A 22878-nucleotide genomic window follows, 5' to 3' on the forward strand; every position below is an offset into this window, starting at 1 on the left:
GGATCTCAGATCAAACGACCTCCAAGCTCGTATCACCGTAGCATCCAAGCTACGATAGCACCTTATGTTTTCTTGCACGGGAGAGTATGAGGTGCTCCCGCACCGTAGATTCTATGGTGATACGAGTTCACTGAGATCTAACGGCCCACAGTAGGAGGTTTGAATGTTTTTGCAATATACGGCTGATAGAGTTTGGGAAATGCGCAGAAAGTACAAGTACTACGCATGTGCCATCTGATCACTGATCATATGACCTAGATGCTCATATCACCGTAGCAGGTAATTAAGCTACGGGGAGCACCTAATATGAGCACCGGGGAGCCGTTGGATCAAAGATGCAGCGGCACACACGAGGCCTGAATGTTTTATTTGCAAAAAAAACCTTTGGAGAGTTTGGAAATTGCGCATAATTACAAAGACTACTCCCAAGCCATTGGATCTCACTTCCAACGGTGTAAAAACTCGTATCACCATAGTATCTAAGCTGCGGGGTGGATGTGATATTCTATGCCACTGTCATTTTTGTTCGTAAACTTGCAAAATACGTGTAACTTGTGCCGTTACTTGTCTAACCACGCAAAGTGTTTGTTCAAAAAAACCATCCTACACTGAAATATCGGAACAACACACGGGGGTCCCACTTGTGATTAATCAAATTTGGACCTAAAACTAACAAATCTGAAAGATGAGATTCGAACTGGCAACCTGGACTACAAAGCGTAAGTCGATAGCCTGAAAAAACGAACGGTTGTTGGCTTTGTCCCATAACTTGATTTTATACAGTACTTGCGTTGAGTAGACTAGAGGGAGTGCCTCGTCAACACGTGCATGACCGTTGTCTCACTTACTGGTGGGTCCCAGGTCTGCGATCTCAATCTCTCTTCTCTCCATCGTCTAACCTTTGCACGGGCACACACGAAGAGCGGCGCTAGCTTGCCGTGGTGTTATTACAACTAAAAAAAAGCTTGGAAAAATAGAAGAATCGCCTAGAACAAGAGACGTTGTGGCTGGTCGAGACGGAGCTAACCACATCTATCCTCCGTGCCACGTTTGCATGATGAAGCTGTGTGGCTAGTGGGGTGTTTTCGACTGACTGGCTGGGTCCCGAGGTTGAACCATAGGTACTACGTCTGATACAGTATATTTTTACACGCACATTTTTCCTCCGTGCCGAGACGTGGCACACCCTACCGCGCGGTTTCGGGGTCCTCCCGGGTGGTGCACGCATATATTCTTCCTGATGTGGGACGCCCTACCGCGTGTTTTCTGGGTCCTCCTCGGTCGTAGCGCCGAAGCAAGTAAATGAGTCGTCAAATCACGAAAGACCACCTTTCCCGCCGAGTACATCAGTGAAGCACGGTGGCTAGCTAGTTGGGCTAGTTCGACCGATTAGCTAGGCCGCCGCCACATTTGTTTTTTCACCCCTTTTTTTATCTACTTGCCGGCAGGTAAATTTAAATATCCACCGCGGCGTTGCTCTGGTGTTTGGGTGCGGCAGGATTTTTAATTTTTTGATTGACGGGAGCAGGCGCGGCAGGATTTTTAATTTTTTGATTGACAGGAGCAGGCGCGGCAGCAATTAGTCATGATGACTCCGCCTGTAAAAACCCACTGCTCCCTGATGTGAGAAGTCATCGACTGGTGTTTTACCGTGGTGAAAACCAAAAGATTCCCCGCTCCCTCCGCCTTCCCGTAGATTGCATTGCCTTTCAGCCGTTTCGCCCCCCTTGCTTCCTCTCCCCATTGCTTCTACCTGGTGCCATGGAGGCGCAGCAGATCATGGAGTCCGAGGTGAGGCGCCTGACACAGGAGCTCCATGCCAAGGATGCGGAGCTTAGGGCCAAGGACGTGGAGCTCCGTGAGCTCAAGGAGGAGAGGAGTGCCATGCTCCTCCGTTATGTGCGGGAGTTCACGGAGCTTCAAAAGCGGCAGGCGTCCACCACAAAGATGCTTGAGGCGTCGGCAGCGTTGCTGCAGAAAGCGGGAGATACGATAGGCCGTCAGGGGAGCCGGCTGGAGCGCGAGCGGGCCGATCGTGACGAGGTCCAGGATTGCCTCAGCCACTTGGTGAACCAAGTTGCCACACAGTGTTGCGGCTGCGCGATGCCTACCGTCGTGCCAGCGCGACGATGCCGGCCGTCGGGCTAAACCCGTTCGACCACCCGGTCGATTTCAACGAGCTGCGGCTTCCTGACCTGGTCTCCTTCTTCACCTATATCTCCGAGGAGCTGAGCCATCTCCGCACGATGGTGGGGGCTGAGCTGGACAAGGAGGGGTTGCGGGCTGCCGTCGCCATTGCCGGGCGAATCCTTTCAGGGCTCCGTCACCAGAATCCATTCGTGCCATTGGACGCCGTCTTTGACGAGCTGGCTCCCGTCGACCGGGAGCGGGCTCTGCGGGCGGTTGCACCCTGCATCACCAACGTCGTGCGCCTCGAGAAGCAGAGGGACTTCGGTGGTGTTTAGGCGCCCTCTGCATGGGCATGTCCATGTCTCGGCGCAACATGACCGTTGGATCAAACTCAGACGGTTTATCAATTATGGTTACACTCCAATATCTGTATGCATTGCAGGGTTTATCACACCCACCAGGATTTCCAGTCCCATGGATGTTCGGTCCATACGATTTGTCACGACCTTTGGACTGTCCTGCTTGTGGGAGTAGGCAGGGCCCCTGCATGCCACACGTAGTTGGACGATCAATCTTCTGTTTAGTACTTCAACATAGTGATTTCCTGGTAAGGATTCACTCGTGTCACATCAAGTAAATCTTATTGATTTACTGTCTAAATCTTATTGATTTAATGTCATGTTTTCTTTCTTTTCCTGCAATTTTACGATGCAGGTTTTGCCATGTGACATTCATCACAGAATAAACCGTTTGGTTTACTCTACGATGGACATTTTTGCAGGTTTCACTTCTTATGTCGTGTCAGTAACGAAGGCACTGTCCATCACTTATATTACTGGAAAAAATTGGATCAGTCTGTTGTCTGACTACAAGCTGAATCCCTATGATGAACTGCAGTTTGGTTTAACAAAAACGCCACAATTAGTCCTTCTCGCATTTAAAAGAAATGAAGAAAAAAACTGGATCACGGTCACGGATCCTAGTCAAGTTAGAAAGCTGATCATAGCAGACCAGACACGATCGCCGCTGTCTCGCACAGATCGAGCACCGACAGTTGCTCTAGCACTGACAGCGGCAGCAACTCAGTCTGATCCAGCTGAGGATTGGGCACCGATCGCGTCAGCGGATCAGTCTGATCTACCGGAGGATCGGGCATCGACACCGGCACCTGCTCCGACACCGGCACCAGCTCTACAAGGAGCACCATCTCCGGCAGCAGCGGCGGCTTCGGCACCTGCACCAACACTTGCACTTGCATCTGCTCAGGCCCGTGCAGTTGCACCGGCAACAGACTGGGCTGCAGTTCGCACTTCATATACCAAAGTCCTTACAAAAACCGACATGTCCACCTTCTTGGTAAGCATTGGCCGCCCAAGTGCTTCGTTCTTTTTTCTTTCCATGTTGTTTCACATGATTCACTGTGTTGATCTAACTGTTTGGGTATGTCTTCTTGTTTGCAAACAGAGAATTCCTAGAGCAACAAGGGAGTCGTTCAACAATCCGGGCGATCGCGGCCAAGTTTCTCTTACCATGCACAGCCTTGGTGTGAATGAACCTGCTCAATATACCGTAAGTACAAAGGATGGTCGCATGATGATTGATGCTAAAGGATGGTCAAGGTTCAAATCTAAATCATATCTTGCGGTAGGGGATGATGTCAAAATCGAACTTTCTCGGCAAGGAGAGCTGGTCCAAATCAACTTTGAAATTCTTCAGTAGCAGCACGCAACTGCCGAACTGATCTATCCTCCGAGAGATTTTGATGTAATAATCTGGCATGGTGAAACAAGTGTCCTGTGTGTATACGTAGTACGACAGTATTATTTATCACATGGTATATCGTTGATAGAATTGTAACTCTGATTGCTGGTTAGGAACTGTCGTTCAATTTCATTCCAATAGCTGCCGTGCTTTATTCAATTTTGTGTATTCGCCTTGCGACAGTATCTAAAACCAGCGCCGTACCGATCGCTTGCAATATGAAAAGCGCTGAGGTAGAACACATGGGCCCCCAAACATGCAGGGTCGGCCTGCGGCCCAAAGTCCAGAACCGTGAGCCTATCTGAGTATTATATTCTCAGCTGAACCCCCATAATGCCCGTGCGTTGCAGAGGGAGTATATTTCTCGGCAAGGTGAGCCTGTGATATAAAAGATTTGTATATTTCTTTACAGAGGGAGTATCTCTCTGTCAAAAAATATATTTATGTGTAACTAGTTACTCCTATCTTTCTACCTTTCGCTGATATGTGGGGCAACCGGCAACGGGGTCCACGTGCAATATGCAAAAATTAGAGTGCACAACTTCACGGTAGACACACCCCGGTCGTAGCGCCGCAGTAATGCCCAATGAGCCGTCAAATCACAACCCCCCCTTTCCAGCTTTAGCAGTAAGCTGGACGGACGAGGCGGCAATATTTCATTGGGCCTGAATCCCCTTCTCCCTCGTCTGCTTGTTCAGAGAAAACCCCCTCTCGGCGATTGCATAGGGTTTTCTCATGGAGAACCAGGTACGAATTCTTCATCCATCCCCGATAAATCCAAGTCCCTTGGTCGCAGGTAATCCTAGGATGGCAGCCGCCGTCGTTCATGCATTTTTCTTCCTACTGAATCTAGTGTGTTTCATTTGCAGTGCCCAAAGTGCGAGTACCCTACAGGTTTCTGCGCCCTCGGCGAGACGCCACACTTGTTCCTTCTTATCCTAACACAGCATTTTGAAACGCGCACAGTATGTTCCTAGAATCCTCTTTTCTATCCGGGAGGGTGGGGGTTTTTTGAACATGCTGTGTTCTCATATTATTTTTCCTGCAGTGTATTATTTGCTCTGCCAGAACACATGTACTCAAGATGCTCGGCCTTTACATAACTGAATACACTAGTTTAATGGTCACAGTGAAGACAAGCTATGGATATAAGTTCCGAGTTGGGTTCATGAACCAAGAAGATCGCTGCTTTTTTTATGGCCGAACTTGGATAAACTTTCTCAAGTGTTACGGACTGAAAGTTGGCGCACGAATGTTGATGGAAATAGCAGAACCTGGTCTCATCTTCACTATGATCTTCCACCCCGACGTCGTTCCAATTGTTCATCCATGTTAGTTTTGTATCTGGTTCTTGCTTGTTGTCTCAATTACTTCTTAATCCACCTATTCTGTCTAACTAATCACAATTTAACTTTAGAAGTAGCAACGAATCTCTCACGAAGATGCTACTTCTAACTAATATTTTCTTATAATTGGTGGCATGTGTAGGTTTTTTCAAAGTTAAGCAGTCTGCTTTTTTGTTACTCTGTAATAACTCGGCTGTTACTAATGGCACTGAAGTTGACTGGATCGACATCCACAAGTTCCTACACTTTATTGACCGTCTTGAGGTCCTTGTGGGGCGTTTCAATGGTGGAAGGCCACGTGGGATATGTGTGCCACTGCTGCACTCGTTGAACAGGTCCAACTGTGTCGAGAAACTTATGGTACGAGCTGTTTTTTGTTATATATGTTGTTCATAAAAAATTGCTTATACACAGTTTTACAGCTGTGATCTTCTTGAAACAGGGACTGCTGAGTTCTATTGTTCCTATACAGATGCCTGACCATGGTCGGGTCAGACTTGTGCTTGGTCACAACATGATGTTTATGTCGACCTACTCAATTCCCCTTGGAGGTGAAAAGATACTTATTCATGGGTGGTCTCAAATAATGAAGGCCCGTCCATCTTGGAGAATAGGACAGAAGATTATGTTCATGCTTTTCCATGGCTCTATAGCGAATATCCTGTTTATTGACCACGTTGCGAGATGAGGCCGCTTTCAGAAGGTTGTGGATGCGCGGGGTGGCGCCTGGGCCTTGTCCTGGGGCTTGGCGGCCTCACCCTTGGTTAACTGTAGGCAAAGTAGCACTGTTCGAGGCGTGCTTTGTACGGTTGAACCTGTATAAGTACTCATACTGCTTTCAGCTTTGGTTGTTAAGTGCCCCTGCTGGTTTCAGTTAAGGTTGTTAAGTACTCCTGCTGCTTTTACAGTCTATCGTGTTTCTTCAGTCCTGTCTTCCTCCAGCCGCCAAAACCAAACCAGTGCCGGCGGGGCCGCCTGCTTCCGCCTCCCACGGCTGGCTGCGCCTCAACGCACGCATCACCACCCCATCGTCTCCTAAATCGTTAATGTCGACGTTCTCCGCGCGCTTTGGTGCGCTCGCCGCGGCGCCGCCCTCTCGCGTTGTCAACATGGTCAACAAACAACAGGAATTGGCAGAAGTACGTGGAGAGGATGACAGTAGGGGCCCACCACGTCAGCGTATGGAAAAATAAAATGCTTCCTCCTAGTGTTTTCGTGACATCTGGCACCCACAACATTGTGAGCGTATATAGTCAATAGACAAGAGAACAACACAAGATCGGCTGACACCTGGGACGTAGCTGCTCGAGCAGTATTTTTTTGTTTGGTATTGTTGAGACGGAGCAGGGTTTGAACTGGGCTGTGGCCCGTCTAGCCCAGGCTTATATTTTATGTTTACCATGTGACCAGCCTAGCTATTTTTTCTTTGTGAAAATGAGCCCAGTTTATTTTTTCTGAAGAATACCCAATCCAGTCCTACTTATTTTTCTATGCCCTGATGGGCTGCAACTCTTTCAAGACGCCTGCAAATCTTGAAAGTAATATGAAATGGGTTGTAAATATAAAAACAGATGAAAAATTGGCAATTACTTTATAATTTCTGAATTTTTTCACATTTTCAGATTCCTATTTCACTGGGCATTAACCTAATTTAAATATATCTTCAAAGTACTTTAAATCTGGCTCGACATTTCGGTATTAAAAATAGTTTGGAACCCACAGAAATATGCGAAATTGGCCCTGGCCAACCAAAAAAACGACTGCAATAAATTGCATAAGAAGTTGCCATGAGCTATATATAAATTATTAAAAAAAGAGGGAGTGGTCTGACTTGTGGGCTTGTTTAGTTGACGCGTATGCAAGATTTTTTTAGTTATTATATACGTCAACAAGCGATTCTAGCAGACGTAACCGTTGGATGTCAATCCAACGGCCGTCGTGTTTCTTCAATCTCTGATCTTCTTGCTCCAGCCGCCAAAGTAGCGCCGGCGGGACCGCCTACTCCCGCCTCCCGTGGCCGGCTGTGCTGCCGCGCAGGCCTCAGCGCCCCCTACTACTCCCACCGCTGGCCAGGGCATCCCTCTACTCACCCACACCCCCTGTTATTCTGCGGCGACGACAGCCTCACACCGCAACCGAATCGGTGAACCCTCGTACTCCTCTCCGCACGGGCTTCCACTGCCGCGTCTTCCCCGGCTCCGCGTCGTCCGCTTCCTAGGCCTCGCCGTCGTCCACCGCCGTGGTGATCTTGGCGCGGCGTGGTCAATGTGGTCAAGGATCGACTTCCATCGGAAGAGTACTGTACGTGGAGAGGATGACATCTGGGTCCACGGCAGCCGCAAGGAAGTGCCTCCTTATTACGCGGAAAATAATTATTCCTCCACCTGACAGCAGGGACCCACCGGACGGGCCACCAGTATTTCGTGAAAAAAATGTTTCCCCCTGACTGTTGGGACCCACAGGACGAGCCACCGTATTTTGCGAAAAAACGTTCCCCCCGCTGTCAGCTCGGTCCCACCGGAAGTGCCTCCTTATTACGCACAAAAAAATGAATAGCCCCCTGCTAGCTGGGACCCACCTTGGTAGGAGGCTGACTTGTGGGCCTACTAAGTTGACTGGGACAGAGGCCTTTGTCAACTTTAGTCAATATATGAACGATTCTAGCTCTAGTGACCGTACGATGTCCATCCAACGACCGTAGTGCTTCTTCAACCTCTGGTCTTCTTGCTCCAGCCGCCCAAAGCAGCGCCGGTCGTGCCGCCTGCTCCTGCCACCCGTGGCCGGCTGTGATGCCGCGGAGGCCTCACCGCCCCCTACTACTCCCACCGCTGGCCAGGCCATCCCTCTATGCACCCACACCCCCTGTTATTCTGCGGCGACGGCAGCCTCACACCGCAGCCGAACGAGTGAACCCTCATACTCCTCTATGCGTGGGCATCCACTGCCGCGTCTTCCCCGGCTGCGCGTCGTCCCCTTCCTAGGCCTCGCCATCGTCCACCGCCCTGGTGCTCTCGGTGCGGCGTGGTCAATGTGGTCAAGGAATGGCTTCCATCGGACGTGGACTATACGTGGAGAGGCTGACAGATGGGTCCACGGCCGCAGCAAGGAAGTGCCTCCTTATTACGCGCAAAATAATTATTCCTCCACCTGACAGCGAGGACCCACCGGACGGGCCACCGTATTTCGCGAAAAAACATTTCCCCCTGACTGCTGGGACCCACCAGCTACATCTTCGCACGCAAGGAAGTGCGTCCGAAAAAAAACAATTCGCCCTCCTGACTGCTGGGACCCACCAGCTACATCTTCACACGCAAGGAAGTGCGTCCGGGCAAAAAAAAACGATTCCCCCTGACTGCTGGGACCCAGCAGCTACACCTTCGCACGCAAGGAAGTGCGTCTGGGCAAAAAAGAAACAAAACGATTCGCCCCCCTGACTGCTGGGACCCACCAGCTACATCTTCGCAGGCAAGGAAGTGCCTGACAGTCGGGACCCACCTGGTCGAAGCGTACGTAGCGTTGTCATTCTGGTCGCGAACGTGTACGTACATATATACTGGTCGATGTAGAGGCGCGCACGTGTCATAGTAGAGGCGCGTACATGTCGTAGTAGAGGCGCGCACGTAGCATGTACACGTACGTACAGCGGCCAGGGTGCAAGAAAGAAAATACGGCCACGTACGTACATACGGGCAGGGTCTCGAACGCCTACTCGCGCATACGTACGGCCATGGCTCGTGTACATGGCTGGGTCGGAACGGAGAAACAGCGTTGTCGTCGTGTTCATGGGGAGGCAACGGAATGCGTCGTGTTCATCGGGAGGCAACGGAACGCGTGGGAGCCAACCGGCTGGGTCAGAACGGAATGCGTGGTCGTGTTCATCGGGAGGGCTTGGACGGAACAGGCGATGGAAACGAGGCCTGGCGTACCACAAAACGGAGGAAACGGCCTTGTGTTCGACCGGCCACGTTCGAAACGGGATCCTGTTCATCGGGAGGGGTCTGGCGTACCGCAAAACGGAGGAAACGGACCTCCTACGGTCGAAACGGGGGTCCTGTTGATCGGGAGGGGTGTGACGTACCGCAAAACAGACGAAACGGACCTCCTACGGTCGAAATGGGGGTCCTATTGATCGGGAGGGGTGTGGCGTACCACAAAATGGACGAAACGGACCTCCTACGGTCGAAACGGGGGTCCTGTTCATCGAGAGGGGTGTGGCGTACCGCAAAACGGGACTCCACGGGATACTGTTCATCTCCACCGTCGACCTCCTCCAGCCTCCACGGGCTACCGTCGACGTCCTCCAGCCTCCACAGGCTCTTGTTCATCCAGCCTCCACCGCGCGCTACTCCACCGGCTACTGTTCAACCACCCCTCCACGGGCACCCCTCCACCGTCTACTGTTCATCCAGCCCTCCACACCACGGGGTCCTGTTCAACCACCCCTCCACGGGCACCCCTCCATCATCTACTGTTCATCCAGCCCTCCACACCACGGGGTCCTGTTCATCCAGAGGCAACGCCACCGCTCCCTGTTCATCCAACCCCCCCGCAACGCTCACTGTTCATCCAATCGATCGGCTTCAGTTAGCAGCAGTAGCGAAGGAATCGCTCGATCGGGTTCAGTTAACAGCCATCGATCGATCGCTCGGGTTCAGTAATGCGTAGCCTGCAGTGCAATCGCTCGGGTTCAGTTAGAGCCCAACGCCTCGCTCGGGTTCAGTTAGAGCCAACGCCTCGCACACACGCGCGTACGTGTACGAGAGAAACGCGCATCGCTCGGCCCCCGACCTCCCACCGTAACCGGGAACTCCCCGAGATTTTCCTCCCCCTTGCTTCTACCACGGTTTTTTCCGTCATGGATGGCCCAAAGAATGTCATGCAGCTGCGTCTCCGGCCCGCACAGGACGAAAAGCCCATTTTCTGTCATGATTTTTTGTCATACAAGTAGGAACCCACCACATCTATGATGATACCGGGTTTTGTCACAATTATCGTCATAGAAGTGTCATATGTATGACAGAAAAAAATTTCGTTCGGCCCAAAATGTCACGGATGTGTCTTTTTTTTGTAGTGAGACACCATTGAGGAAATTAGAATTGATCTTGCGGATGTTGAAATGATCGGATCCACTTGAAGAGAAGCACGCCGGTTGGAAAAGAATTAACATGACAACCTCGATGATCAAGAAGGATTAGTATTACATAGAAATATGAGAACACTGCTTAGGAAAGGTATGGAATCAACACTTGACTTCGAAGCAACTCGAATACCACAACTCAAAACAAAACAAGGGATTGGCTTGGAAAATAAGCTAGAAACAAACATATGACAGAGATTTCGCCCAAAGTGTTCATGATGAGGCCGCATGGGCACGACGTACAGTGGACATCATGAATGACAAACAAGACATCCCCAAATCGGCATAGCCAAGGATTCTTTAAGACGCCTCGCGACCACTGTAAATCGACCGTGAAAAACGAACCACTAGACATTGGACCCCAATCTCATATCATGCATTTGTTGGAAATATATCCTAGGTAACTACTTGAATTCCCACCTAAGAACTCCCGAAATTCTCTGGTTATGCAATCTGGTGTTGGGGATACAGGGAGGCACAAATATCTCACACAACTAACAAATCCTACACTCCAACTGTATCCATCCGTCAACACATAACCGAGAAAACCTCGGAAATCGTGTACCTCAAACCTTTGAAAACATCCGATATACTAGATGTGGCAATACATCTGATCGCTCTCCCCAGTACTGGGTGTCGTCAAACTACTCTCACCACAAAGAGTATAGAAGCGTTTTCGATGTCGGCGACCTCTGGTATTCCGGAACTAAAACGATAAACACTGTGACAAAAACACCTTGGAGCTCAACTCCCCGGGACACTGCCACAACCCCTAAATGTCAGGAGACACCATGACAGAATTCCCGTCACAATGATATCGCAACGATCCAACAATACCCGCGTGATCCTAAAAAAATTTTGAGTGAAAAAGAGGAGAGTAAAGTCAAAACATCTATGTCAGGAGTCCTCACCAAAGCGACGAAGGGCTGAGGAGTAAAAAGAAATCCCACTCTCCGATATAACTAAGACTCAAAATAGTTTTCTTCGAGACTCAACAACGTCAGTGGTTCGATCAATCAAGGGGGCTCCTAAGGTCCTTAAGGCTCTGATACCAACTTGTAGCGCCCAAGATGCGATTATATCCCAATCACATGATGAACTCATGATTGGGGCACAACCGCATTTCGAGCACATAGCAAGGTGGATATCATTACAACATACCATGTACTGAATAGATAAGAATACAAGATAAAGGCTTACACTCGCCACAAGCCACAACATGAATACATCAATACATCAATACATAGCAATCATCATACAGAAGAGCAGGATCCGATTACGGATGAAATCAAATGAAAAAGAAGAACGGCATCCACCCTGCTATTCCCAGGCTCCTTGACCCGGAACCTAACCCTTGATCGAAGAAGAAGAACTTCAAAAGCAAGCAAGCATCGCTCTCACGTCAAAGCTTCGCATAACCTGCACCTGCAACTGTTGTTGTAGTAATCTATGAGCCACGAGGACTCAGCAATCCCATTACCATGGGTATCAAGACTAGCAAAGCTTAATGGGTATGGAATGGATAAGTGGTGAGGTTGCAGCAAGCGACTAAGAATTGTATGGTGGCTAACTTACGAGTACAAGAATAAGATGAGAAACTACGCAACGGTCACAAACTAGTAATGATCAAGAAGTGCTCATGAACTAATTACGTTCAAACATAACCCCACCGTGTTCTCTTCTCGAACTCATTCGAAAAGAGACCGTCATAGTTACGCACATGGTTGGTGTATTTTAATTCGAATATGGTATCAAGTTCTCTACAACCGGAAATTAAAAATTCTCATCTGCCACATAACCGTGGGCACGACTCTCAAAAGTTTAAACCCTGCAGGGGTGTCCCAACTTAGCCCATGACAAGCTCACGATCCGCGGAGACAATTCTCCATCTCGGGACCCTCCGATCAGACTCGGAATCCCGGTGCACAAGACATTTCGACAATGGTAAAACAAGTCCAGCAAGACCTCCCGGCGTGCCGACACCTTGATAGTAGCCGCGCGTATCTCGTCTCAGGCCACGACCGGATGGGACATCCTATGAGTAAAACCATATCCTCAGGTTGCCCCGTGGTGGCCTCGCAGTCTACTCGTTTGGGACCAACACCATCGGCACTGCCCCCCTGTAGTATGTTAAAAGAATCCTCGGGAACGCGCCCCCTATGCCAATTAATTAATTATCAGGTTTATTATGATGTTGAGCAAATGGTAAAACCAATGTTGGGTCTTGCTGGAAGAGTTTTATTCAAAGCGAACTGTCGAGAGGGGCCCATAAACCCTCATCGTGTCAGGGACGCAAAAATCAAGGAACATAACACCGGTATGACGGAAACTAGGGCGGCAAGAGTGGAAAAAAACACCAGGCAAAAGGCCGAGCCTTCCACCCTTTACCAAGTATATATGTGCATTAATTAAATAAGAGATATTGTGATGTACCAAGATATCCATGTCCCAACATGGAACAACCTGCAACTGCACCTGCAACTAGCAACGCTATAAGAGGGGCTGAGCAAAGCGGTAACATAGCCAAACAACGGTTCGCTAGGAAGGGTGAAAATGTTAGAGGCTGTTTCATGGCATATGGGGAGGCTTGATAAACAAGTGGTAGGTAGCGCGACATAGCGATAACATCGAGACAACTAGCATAGCAAAGATAGTAGTGAGATCCAAGGTGACGGTCACTAGTGCAGAACCGGGATTTAGGACTGGTTCGTAAGGGCCTTTAGTGCCGGTTCTGTAACCAGCACTAAAGGGTGGGGACTAAAGGTCCCTCCCCCTTTAGTACCGGTTCGGCACGAACCGCCACTAAAGTGCCACCACGTGGCACGAGCCAGGGCCGGGTGCGGGGAGACCTTTAGTACCGGTTGGTAACACCAACCGGTACTAAATGTTTGGGGGGGGTTTTGGTTTTATTTTTTATTTTTCCTTTAATTTTGCGTTTTCAATTTAATTTAGAGATTGTTTTTACATTATAAGGAGTTGTTAAATCATTAGGTGAAAGTACCATAGCTTAGTTTGAACTGGATGCATGGATCCTAGCTAAGTGATCAAGTATATATGCCATATCCATATTACTTGATCACCTAAGTGATATAATCTGCGGTCTGTTTCATAAATGCCATATCCATATTACTTGATCATCCAGTTGAAACTAATCTGTGGTTTCTTTCATAAATGATATAATAACTCATCATCATCATCATCATCATCATATTAATATAAAAACTCTTGCATCATATTATCACCAACAACAGTATACTAGCTAGCTAAAAATCATCATAGTCGTCATTACCACTATTTAATCATCATAGTCATTACCGCTATCTAATCACCACCAACACTAGCTTAAAGAAGAAACATTCACGTGTACCAGAAGCAAAGATATCATCGAGTTCAACATGGTCATGAGATTAAGTTCAGGACGAAGAACACAGACATGAGAGGACAAGTACTAAGAGCATGAACTAGCTAATCACTCCTGCTGCTCTCTCTCGGGTAAAATAGCATAGAACATGTATAGCTCTCCTGATTCATCATATTGGAGCATGCAGATGAACCTGTCTCCTAATCGTGGGTTGCGCTTCTGATTGCTGCCCCCTAGTACTTCTCTGCGATCCTTCACAATTTTGCTCCAGTCTTTCACTATTAAGCATTCCTCGGTTGTAGAAATCCTGAATGCACTCATGTGCAATGTAGGATGTCTTGGCCGTAAGCTAACCTTCACATGCGACCTTTAGTACCGATCCACTGAGGCACAACTGTCATCAGGAGTTCCTGTTGAAGAACATCATATAGTAACATTACTTAGCAATGAAGTTTAGCTTGAAAAATAATGTATGCAAAAGATGCACTGAGGACAAATAGTAAAAATCTTACCATCTTTCCTAATTAGATCTGATCGTAGTTCAATACGATCACTATTGGTCGTACGTTTTGAGTACTATGATTTTCAAATTCAGGGAAATAATTTCTCTTGACAGCATCAAGATCCTCAAGCCATGAAACATAATGACTTATCTCCTCGTAGTTTAGTTCGGCCCCGGGACAGTGGATGGTCCTGTCTACCAAGCGCTGGACATGTTTGCTTGAATGGAAATAAGCTGTCAATAGAAATTACTTGTCAACTATTTTTGATAAACAATATCGAAGACATAAATATGGTTGAGAAACTCACATAATGGTAGAACTAGAGGCGTCTGCACATCGACCCAAATGTCTCTATTACCTTCAATATCATATTCGGGACGAATATCAAAGGTGATAAACATATCAGGCTCAAATGCATAAGCCTTACATAGTGCTTGCCAAGTTTTGCATTCAAAATAGGTGTAGGTGTCTGCATTGTATAATTTGACGTTGAAGGTATAACCATGCTCGGTCTTCAAGTAAAGTCTCTTTACCTCCATAGTTTTGTTAGGACTGAAATCTATCTTATCCAAGACAAAAATTCTTGCATGGCAGGGGATACGCTAGTAGAATAGTGAAAATTTTAAATTATAAGTTGAAGCAAATGAAACATAAGTCATGCTTAATTACGAAAAAAGACTTGTCATTGTGACTTACTGTATCCACTTCGAAGGTCTCATCCAGCTTGATGCTGAAGCGCCTATCATCAACTAGGAAATTTCTGCCGCACAGGCCGCACCGGTCTTCGCAGTATTCGCACATAATGAAATCGTTTTCGTCGTCAGACGACATTTCCTATGTTCATAGGTGAAACATTAAACACTTATTAGTTCTATTAATTCAACTAATTCAACTAGTTCTATTAATTCAACTAGTTCAACTAATTCAACTAAGCACTTACTAAAAATAAACTAGTTATATTAATTTTCTTACAAAAAATAAAGTAGCTAGTTCTCTATAGTAAAATTTTAATTAGATGATCAAATCTCATATACCTAAATTTAATATATATCTAATTCATCTAACATTAATATATCTAATTCATCTATTAATTCAACTAATTCAACTAGTTCTATTAATTCAACTAGTTCAACTAATTCAACTAAGCACTTATTAAAAATAAACTAGTTTATTAATTTTCTTACTAAAAGTAAAGTAGCTAGTTCTATATAAATTGTAATTAGATGATCAAATCTCATATACCTAAATTTAATATATATCTAATTCATCTAACATTAATATATCTAATTCATATATTAATTCAACTAGTTCAACTAGTTCAACTAATTCAACTAAGCACTTACTAAAAATAAATTAGTTCTATTATTTTTCTTACTAAAAATAAAGTAGCTAGTTCTATATAGTAAAATTTTAATTAGATGATCAAATCTCATATACCTAAATTTAATATATATCTAATTCATCTAACATTAATATATCTAATTCATATATTAATTCAACTAGTTCTATTAATTCAACTAGTTCAACTAATTCAACTAAGCACTTACTAAAAATAAACTAGTTCTATTGATTTCTTACTAAAAATAAAGCAGCTAGTTCTATATAGTAAAATTTTAATTAGATGATCAAATCTCATACACCTAAATTTAATATATATCTAATTCATATAACATTAATATATCTAATTCATCTATAACTAAAAGTATAAAAACTAACTCGGGAAACATTAATATCTAGCTAATTCATCTAATTCATCTAACATTTGACATTAATATCTACATATATTTCTATCTATTTCATCTAACATTTGATATTAATATCTAACATATATATATAATCTAAAATTTATATAAACTAAAAAATAGAAAATAGAAAAAATCATGAAGAAAAATCTTTCTGTGTGTGTGTTTACTTGTGTGTGTGCGTGCGCGTGTGTGTGCAGAGGCCGCCGCCGGCGAGCGGCAGGGAGCCAGCCGGGGCGGTCGATCTTATAGCGGGGTGACGGCCGACGATGCGAGGCGACGGGGACGGGCCGGGGCAGCGACAGGACGCGCGCGACGGGGGCGGTGACGACGTATGGGCCGGGACGGGCTGGGGCGGCGACGCGGTGCGACGAACGACGGGGACGGGTCGGCTGGGGCGGCGACGGGGCGCGCGCGGCGGGGGCGGCAATGATGGGGGGGCGACGACGGCGACGGGCTGGGGCGGCGATGGGGCGCGCGCGACGGGGGCGGTGACGGGGCGGCGCAGGGACGGGCGCGACGAAGCAGACGAACAGAATCTAACTAAAATTTTCATAAGTGCTTCTTATATAGGAGAGGTCTTTAGTACCGGTTGGAGCCACCAACCGGTACTAAAGACCCCCCCCTTTAGTACCGGTTGGAGCCACGAACCGGTACTAAAGAGGGTGCACTCCCGTTCCACGGTGCACAAAGTTTAGTCCCACCTCGCCGAGCGAAGGGCAGCTGCACTGGTTTATAAACCTAGCCGCGGCTGCTCCTTCGAGCTCCTCTCTAAAGCAGGCTTCTGGGCCTAACTTTGCCCGTGGGATCGAAAGTATGTCTAGAGGGGGGTGATTAGACTACTTGACAAATAAAAATCTAGCCTTTTCCCAATTTTAGTTCTTGGCAGATTTTAGCAACTTTGCACAAGTCAAGCAATCAACCTACACATGCAATTCTAAGTGTATAGCAGCGGAATGTAAAACAATTGCATATGAAGGTAAAGGGAGGAGTTTAAGGGAGCAAACGCAATGTTGACACGGAGATTTTTTATCCGTGGTTCCGATAGGTGGTGCTATCGTACATCCACGTTGATGGAGACTTCAACCCACGAAGGGTAATGGTTACGCGAGTCCACGGAGGGCTCCACCCACGAAGGGTCCACGAAGAAGAAACCTTGTCTACCCCACCATGGCCGTCGCACGAAGGACTTGCCTCACTCGGGTAGATCTTCACGAAGTAGGTGATCTCCTTGCCCTTACAAACTCCTTGGTTCAACTCCACAATCTTGATGGAGGCTCCCAAGTGACACCTAGCCAATCTAGGAGACACCACTCTCCAAGAAGTAACAAATGGTGTGTTGATGATGAACTCCTTGCTCTTTTGCTTCAAATGATAGTCTCCCCAACACTCAACTCTCTCTCATAGGATAGGATTTGGTGGAAAGATGATTTGAGTGGAAAGCAACTTGGGGAAGGCTAGAGATCAAGATTTATGTGGTTGGAATGCGATATCTTGACCTCAACACAAGTGTAGGTGGTTCTCTCTCAGAAAATATGTGTTGGAAGTGTAGGCATGTTCTGATGATTCTCTCCTCGAATGAAGAGTGGGTGGAGGGGTATATATAGCCTCCACACAAAATCTAACCGTTACACACAAATCACCAAACTCAGTGGCCCGATTTAGAGAACTCGGTCAGACCGATTTGGTTCATAATGCGACCATTAGGCATTTCGGTGGGATCGACATGTCAACTCGGTGGGACCGATTTCATTAGGGTTAGGGCATAACGTAATCTCGGTGAGACCGATTACACAAACTCGGTGAGACCGATTTTGGTAATAGACAAACAGAGAGTTGGTCAGGCAAACTCAGTGGGACCGATTCGCTCATCTTGGTTGGACCGAAACGTTACGAAAGGGAAACAGAGAGTTTGCATTGCAATCTCGGTGGGACCGATCGCTCATCTTGGTTTGACCGAAACGTTACGAAGGGAAACAGAGAGATTACAATCCCATCTCGGTGAGACCGAGATCCTTATCGGTGAGACCGAAAAGACTAGGGTTTCTGGCAGTGGCTATGTCAACTGAACTCGGTGGCTCCGGATATGAAATTTCGGTGGGGCCGAGTTGGACTTTTTGGTTTGGGACATATGTGGATATGAGAAAGTAGTGGAGGGTTTGTGGAGCATATCACTAAGCATTTTGAGCAAGAACCTCATTAAGCAACACCTCATCCCTTCTTAATAGTATTGGCTTTTCTTATGGACTCAATGTGATCTTGGATCACTAAAATAGAAAATGTAGAGTCTTGTGCTTTGAGCTTGAGCCAATCTTTTGTCCTTAGTATTTTGAGGGATCCACTTTCTAATCCATGCCATGCCAATCATTGAGCTTTCCTGAAATATTTATCTTGAAATAGCATTAGCTCAATGAGCTATATGTTGTTAGGAATTACCAAAACCACCCAGGGATAGTTGCACTTTCAATCTCCCCCTTTTTGGTAATTGATGACAACATATAGATCAAAGCTTCGACAAATGATGAATAAGATTGAAAAACATCGTCGCTTTGAGAAGTATGTGATAAGCAAGAGCTCCCGCTAAATTTGTGCATTATTTAAGATTTGCTTTTGAATGCAAATGCACAATCGATTAGGATCATGGGTTACTCTTCCATCTCACATACATCTTGGTGGAGCGCTCAAAATGATAGAACTTAAAAACATGCACTCATCACCAAGCAAGTGAATGATCATATAAGGATATAAGAAATAATATCATCCAACAAGCATTAAGGGTAGCATATGATCAAACACATGATCAAACAAGTATCTCACAAGCACATAATAAAGAAGTTCAACCAAAATAGCAAGAGAGATAAAAAGCAACACTCTCTCTCGAAGCCTATAATCTATACTACATTTTCTCCCCCTTTGGCAACAAGTTACCAAAAAGTTCAAAAAAGCATAGTGCTAAACGTCTCTCAGGCTTGATCTTCGGGAGGTGGTGTTGAGAGAACTCCAAGGACGAAGGCTTCCGATGAAGTAGCTGGAGCTGATGGAGTGGCTGTTGGAGGTGGCACTGGAGCTGTAGCTGTTGGTGCTGATGTTGTAGCTCTAGTATTTGTCACGGGCACTGCAGCAGATCTTTGTCCTCTGGGCACTCTAGCAAAAGCATCTATCGTAGACTTGCCCTTCTTCTCCTCTGCTTCCTCCTGTAGTAGCTCGACTGCAGTTTGGATCTCTGTTACCTTGACATCAAGGTCATAGAATTTCTACTCAATGATCCTCTCCAAACTCTCCTGGTTCTTGGTCAGGGTGGCCAAGCCCTTCAATCATCGGGGTGGATTGGATCTGATATCCAAGCTGGTCTTGCTTGCTCTTCAAGAATACCTGAGATGCCTCCTCAACACTTGGCATCTTTGCAGCTTTCTCAGCTTTAGCTTTCTCTCTCTTCTCATGTGCTTGAGCTGAAGATGGTTCATTTTCATTCATGACAACAGTGTTGTCTTCAAATTCAGGATAGATAGGCAGGTGCTCCTTGTCCAATAGGTATTTGCCTTTTCCCATCTTGGAGTTGATGAGCTCCTGAATGTGTGGGGCATACCCACAACTCCTCTTCTGGTCAGCTGCAGTCCTCTTGATTGTCTCAACAATCAAACTCATGACCTTGAACTTCTGTGGGACATCAAATATATGCAGCAAGTTTATAGCATGTCCTCTGATCATCTTGTGATCACCTGACTTGGGTAGCAGTGTGTGCCTTAGAATCCAGTTTATGGTAGGCATACCAGATAGCAAGAAGTGGACAGATCCAAACTTATGAGTATCCAAAGCATCATCTGGGATCTCTTTGTACATGTTGGCCATTGTATTGTGGTCTTTCTTCTTCTCAGCATAAATATCCAACTCATCCTAATGTTCCTCAGGGGCATTGATAAGCTTGGCCCACTCATCAACTGTAGACTGGTATCTAGTACCCTCAGACATCCATACTATCCTTCCATCTCGATAGAAGTGGGCAGTGGAGTAAAACTGCATGATGAGCTCATCATTCCACTTGGTGAGCTTCTGTGCAACAAAAGTGTCAACTCCACATGCCTTGAAGCTATCATGCACACCAGGGAAGTGATCCTCATTCTCCTTGATGAACTCCCAGTCAACCCATCTCATGTCACACACTATGGGCTTCTTATCAAGCAGAATTGTCTCATAGAAGTCCTGTTGTTCCTTAGTGTGAAACCTGTAGTCCACAGCAGTTCTTATCCTGATAGCATATGGATCAGACTGTCTCCATAGTCTCAATCCTACATCCTTCCTGATTTTCATGTTTTCTGCAAATGGATGTGCATCATTGTGCTCAGGGATCTTGGGCTTCAGCTTCCTTAACACAACTGAGTCATCATCTTATTCTTCAGCAGCTTCAGGCACTGGGGCCTTGTTCTTCTCCTCAGCAGGGATGTTTCTAGTGCTTCTCTTGGGTTTAGGCTTCTGAGTTGGAGCAGCAGCCTTGGGAGCAGCTTTGGGCTTAGATGGAGTAGCCCCTGATCTGATTGCATCTCCCATGAGCTTTTGTGCTTTAGGTGCTGGTGCAGCATCCTCTTCCTCTTCCTCAGAATCTCTCATCATTGATGGCTTCCCAAGAACTCTGGCAGTAGTGGTTCTTGCTCTTTTCTTCTTCTTATCCTCACCAGCTGCTTCTTCTTCAGATTCAATGGTGAACTTCATGGTTTCACCTATGGCAACTTTTCTTGGTTTTGACATGGGTTGTCTTCTTGCTGGCATCTTTGTTTTCATTCCTGGCTTAGATGCAGCAGCTATGCCATACTCCTTTTTCAGTACCTTTTTCTTTGAAGTGGCTTCATCTTCAACAACTACATAATTTTCATCCTCTGAATCAGAAGTTCTCTTCTTCCTTGTCCTGGTAGCAGCCTTTGGCAAGTTGCTTGTGTTGGGGAACGTAGCATAAATTCAAAATTTTCTACGCATCACCAAGATCAATCTATGGAGTAATCTAGCAACGAGGGGAAGGGGAGTGCATCTACATACCCTTGTAGATCGTGAAGCGGAAGCGTTGCAAGAACGCGGATGAAGGAGTCGTACTCGTAGCGATTCAGATCGCGGTTGATTCTCATCTAAGTGCCGAACCACGGCGCCTCCGCGTTCAACACACGTGCAGCCCGGTGACGTCTCCCACGCCTTGATCCAGCAAGGAGAGAGGGAGAGGTTGGGGAAGACTCCGTCCAGCAGCAGCACGATGGCGTGGTGGTGATGGAGGAGCGTGGCTATCTTGCAGGGCTTCGCCAAGCACCGCGGGAGAGGAGGAGGACATGGAAGAGAGGGAGGGCTGCGCCAGAACTTGGGTTGCCGCTGCCCTCCCACCCCCCACATATATATAGAGGCAAGGGAGAGGGGGGCCGGCCCCCTCAAATCCAATCTGAGGAGGGGGCGGCGACCAGGGGGGTTGCCTTGCCCCCCAAGGCAAGGGGGGCGCCTCCCCCTAGGGTTCCCCCAAACCCCCAGGCGCATGGGCCCTGGGAGGGAAGGTGCCCAGCCCACTAAGGGGCTGGTCCCTCTCCACATACAGCCCATAGGGCCCTTCGGGGCTGGTGGCCCCTCCCGGTGGACCCCCGGAACCCTCCGGTGGTCCCGGTACATTACCGGTGACGTCCAAAACTCTTCCGGTGGCCAAAACGGGACTTCCCATATATAAATCTTTACCTCTGGACCATTCCGGAACTCCTCGTGACGTCCGGGATCTCATCCGGGACTCCGAACAACATTCGGTAACCACGTATATCTATTCCCTATAACCCTAGCGTCATCGAACCTTAAGTGTGTAGACCCTACGGGTTCGGGAACCATGCAGACATGACCGGGACGTTTTCCGGCCAATAACCAACAGCGGGATCTGGATACCCATGTTGGCTCCCACATGTTCCACAATGATCTCATCGGATGAACCACGATGTCGGGGATTCAATCAATCCCGTATACAATTCCCTTTGTCTACCGGTATAGTACTTGCCCGAGATTCGATCGTCGGTATCCCGATACCTTGTTCAATCTCGTTACCGGCAAGTCTCTTTACTCATTCCATAACACATCATCCCGTGATCAACTCCTTGGTCACATTGTGCACATTATGATGATGTCCTACCGAGTGGGCCCAGAGATACCTCTCCGTTTACACGGAGTGACAAATCCCAGTCTCGATTCGTGCCAACCCAACAGACACTTTCGGAGATACCTGTAGTGCACCTTTATAGCCACCCAGTTACGTTGTGACGTTTGGTACACCCAAAGCATTCCTACGGTATCCGGGAGTTGCACAATCTCATGGTCTAAGGAAATGATACTTGACATTAGAAAAGCTCTTAGCAAACGAACTACACGATCTTGTGCTAGGCTTAGGATTGGGTCTTGTCCATCACATCATTCTCCTAATGATGTGATCCCGTTATCAACGACATCCAATGTCCATGGTCAGGAAACCGTAACCATCTATTGATCAACAGGCTAGTCAACTAGAGGCTTACTAGGGACATGGTGTTGTCTATGTATCCACACATGTATCTGAGTTTCCTATCAATACAATTTTAGCATGGATAATAAACGATTATCATGAACAAGGAAATATAATAATAACCAATTTATTATTGCCTCTAGGGCATATTTCTAACAGTCTCCCACTTGCACTAGAGTCAATAATCTAGTTCACATCGCCATGTGATTAATACCCAAGAGTTTACTAGAGTCAATAATCTAGTTCACATCACCATGTGATTGTAATGAATCCAACACCATGGGGTTTGTTCATATCTCGCTTGTGAGAGAGGTTATTAGTCAATGGGTCTGAACCTTTCAGATCTGTGTGTGCTTTACGAATATCTATGTCATCTTGTAGATGCAGCTACCA

This window comes from Aegilops tauschii, chromosome 4 (assembly GCF_002575655.3).
Source record: "Aegilops tauschii subsp. strangulata cultivar AL8/78 chromosome 4, Aet v6.0, whole genome shotgun sequence".
Classification (NCBI taxonomy): domain Eukaryota; kingdom Viridiplantae; phylum Streptophyta; class Magnoliopsida; order Poales; family Poaceae; genus Aegilops; species Aegilops tauschii.